Genomic DNA, 3713 nt, shown 5'->3' on the forward strand with positions numbered 1-3713 from the left:
CAATCACCACAGTGATGGTTTTCATTTTGGCTACTTCTCATTCATAAAAATGCTGAATTAAATATGTAATATAGTTTCTGCCATGAACTTAGTTTTGGGATTTAAAATCTTGAACATGAGTTAGCCATTAAAAAAAAAAAACAATTTGTGTGTGACTGTGTGTCATATAATATTGATCTTGATCTTGTATATAAAAAAAAAGGGGGGTGTGGGGGGAGGGATTTTGTGTGTGTGTGTGTGTGTGTGTGTGTGTGTGTGTGTGTGCATGAATAGTCGTATGCATGCACATATAACTACATGCATCAAATTGGCCTTTCCATTAATCTATCGATAGAGTAAACCAATCAAACCTGAACATTGACATAATTATACATAATACGCAAATTGTACATAACAGGCATAGAAAACCAAAAAAAATGCCAGCAGGCAACTCGTATATCCTAGGTCCAAATTTGAATACAGCTTTGCAAGAATGCACAATTATGAAGTCCAGAAAAATAAATAATCATGGCTATCTTGAAAAAAATGGATGGGAATGAATAGCATGGCTGAAGTAATAAATGACAGAAAAGGAAAAGTGACATATAAAATGATAAATTTTCAGGAGAGGGTTTCCAGAGGGTGGGCATAGTATTTTAATGGAAAGAGTCCCTGACATCCCCACAGGAGCACACAAACAGCACCTTCAACAAACCAAACATCCACTGATCAAGCAACAGAGGCTTATGATGTTGTATTGTATTGTGTTTATTTAGATCAAAAGCATACAGGTTTTCTCACAGAAGATTCTGTTGTTCCTGTCCTAGCTGATGTCCATTTCCTGAAACAGAAGGACGACGAATTGTCAGTCATAAGAGATAAATATGCAAAGACATGTGTTTGCAACTGAATTTTGTCGGGCTTCTACTATACAACCTTTTCAGCAAGGGAAACCCAAAAATGCGTGCATCATGCCAGCTGGTATAGTTTGTGGAACAAATACCCACAACCTGTCCAGCATGGGAGGCCCTACCAGGCATGTGACACATCAAATGACATAGCTCGACAGGTCACTGAAGCACTCAAGCTACCCCACCATGACAAGGTATCAGTTCCATGGGGTAGTAACATATCAAGTTTATTCATGTATTCATTTGTCAGAATGTCATATACAAACCAATGTGAAGCTCACTTTGTAAAACACAATATATTAGCACTAATGTTTACTGAATAGTTTGCAATTTAAAGAAAAAAAGTAAAACAATGGATTATGTTTAAGCATTTAAATCTGGTCTTCTTCTTATGCTACAATTTTTATTGACATTTCACTGTCTGCTGTTTAACCATAATTCCATGCCTACAACACCAGTACAAGGCAGTATACCCTCCACACCAAAAACCCTCTTCAAATTAGAATGGACCATCTCACGAGAAAGAGCTATAGATCTACATCATATATGTGAAGCAAGTTTTTTCAACAATCCCAAATTTCCTGATCAAGGCATCTATTTCAGAAAAAGTGCATGCCAACACAGCAACGCACTGTTTTGTGCAAACAACATGCACAAGTGTCCAAAGCTTCTGCTGTGGCTGCATGTGATCAAATGTCAATTAATATGCGAGTGTAAACTTCTACTTGTTATGTATCTGATCTATCAACCCGTTTGATGGCAGATACTTGAAGCTGAACTGGACACTTAAACTTTGTAATGATAAAATTTTATGGTGCCAAGTGTATTTTACATGTATATGTGTATACATGCATGTGTATTTTATATGTATATCTATCAATCAATGTATCTATCTATCTATATATAAGTTCTACATACATGTTACAACTTGTATATTTAAATAAAGATATAGAATATACACAAAATGTATACATACATTTTAACATACATGTGCACCTACCCACAACACAGTTTTGTCAGCCAGTTTGGCAACCTTCTCTGATCTATAGCCGTAACAGTTAAGATTGGTAATATTAATGATGATAATGATCATACTATTCATAGCCATGTTTCAACTAAACACTAAATATAAGAAACCTTGGTCATTTGTTACGTACTGTGCTAGCCATCTAAAGAGAAAAGATGATCTTACCTTTCAGTGTTCACAGTGAAAGGGCAAGTCTGTCATGGATCCTGTCATATAATCCTGTCAATCACAAACACTTTTGTTTATATAACACATTAGATCAATGCTACATACACACAACAAAATGTGACTAACACACATACCCACACACACAAAATGGATACATACATTTTAACATACATGTTAGATCAATGCTACATACACACAACAAAATGTGACTAACACACATACCCACACACACAAAATGGATACATACATTTTAACATACATGTGCACCTAACACTAACAGCTACCCACAACACAGTTTTGTCAGCCAGTTTGGCAACCTTCTCTGATCTATAGCCATAACAGTTAATAATAATGTTAATGATGGTCAAGTTCACTGATGATGCAGGTGAGGGGAACATACTGACACCTTTCCAGATGGAGATGACATAGGATTGGTGCCACACAGCAGTGTTCCACCTTTTGCTGCCCTGTGTCTACTCTGATGGCAAATGTTTTCTCTCTCATTCTTTTGAGATAATGAGACTGCTACATGAAATAATCTATAACTGACTTGAATTTGTACCCTAAAACTCACATATATCTTATTATCTATATCTGTATCTATCTATCTGTCAAATATGTGCAAGTGTATTTTACATCTATATGTGTATACAGGCATGTGTATTTTATATGTATATCTATCAATCAATGTATCTATCTATCTATATTTAAGTTCTACATACATGTTACAACTTGTATATTTAAATAAAGATATAGAATATACACAAAATGCATACATACATTTTAACATACATGTGCACCTAACACTAACAGCTACCCACAACACAGTCTTGTCAGCCAGTTTGGCAACCTTCTCTGATCTATAGCCGTAACAGTTAATATTAATAATATTAATGATGATAATGATCATACTATTCATAGCCATGTTTCAACTAAACACTAAATATAAGAAATTGAGGTCATTTGTTACATACTGTGCTAGCCATCTAAAGAGAAAAGATGATCTTACCTTTCAGTGTTCACAGTGAAAGGGCAAGTCTGTCATGGATCCTGTCAATCACAAACACTTTTGTTTATATAACACATTAGATCAATGCTACATACACACAAAATGTGACTAACACACATACCCACACATACAAAATGGATACATGCATTTTAACATACATGTGCACCTAATGCTAACAGCTACCCACAACACAGTTTTGTCAGCCTGTTTGGCAACCTTCTCTGATCTATAGCCGTAACAGTTAATAATAATGTTAATGATGGTCAAGTTCACTGATGATGCAGGTGAGGGGAACATACTGACACCTTTCCACCTTTTGCTGCCCTGTGTCTGTCCCTGTAGCAAATATTTTCTCTCTCATTTTTTTGAGGTAATGAGACTGCCACATGAAATAATCTATAATTGACTTGAATTTGTACCCTAAAACTCACATATATCTTATTATCTATATATCTATCTATATATCTATCTATTCTATGCAAGTGTATTTACATGTATATGTATATACATGCATGTATATTTTATATGTATATTTATCAATGTATGTATCTATCTATCTATATATATATCTACATACATGTTACAACTTGTATATTACCTTTCAGTGTTCACAGTGAAA

The 3713-nt window shown here is 34.7% G+C and overlaps 1 long non-coding RNA gene across 2 annotated transcripts in view; it reads right to left on the reverse strand.

Annotated features, from left to right (window-relative positions):
- Window positions 1-269: 269 nt before the first annotated feature.
- The window catches only part of LOC143287274 (uncharacterized), an 8322-nt gene continuing 4878 nt past the window's right edge, over window positions 270-3713 (reverse strand). For both annotated transcript variants that reach the window (XR_013055928.1, XR_013055927.1), the window contains 3 exons: window positions 3095-3135; window positions 2083-2136; window positions 270-820 (listed from right to left, as the gene is read on the reverse strand). This is a non-coding gene — a long non-coding RNA (uncharacterized LOC143287274). The remainder of the gene's footprint in view (window positions 821-2082; window positions 2137-3094; window positions 3136-3713) is intronic.

Source organism: Babylonia areolata, chromosome 11 (assembly GCF_041734735.1).
Source record: "Babylonia areolata isolate BAREFJ2019XMU chromosome 11, ASM4173473v1, whole genome shotgun sequence".
In the NCBI taxonomy this organism is placed as follows: Eukaryota; Metazoa; Mollusca; class Gastropoda; order Neogastropoda; family Buccinidae; genus Babylonia; species Babylonia areolata.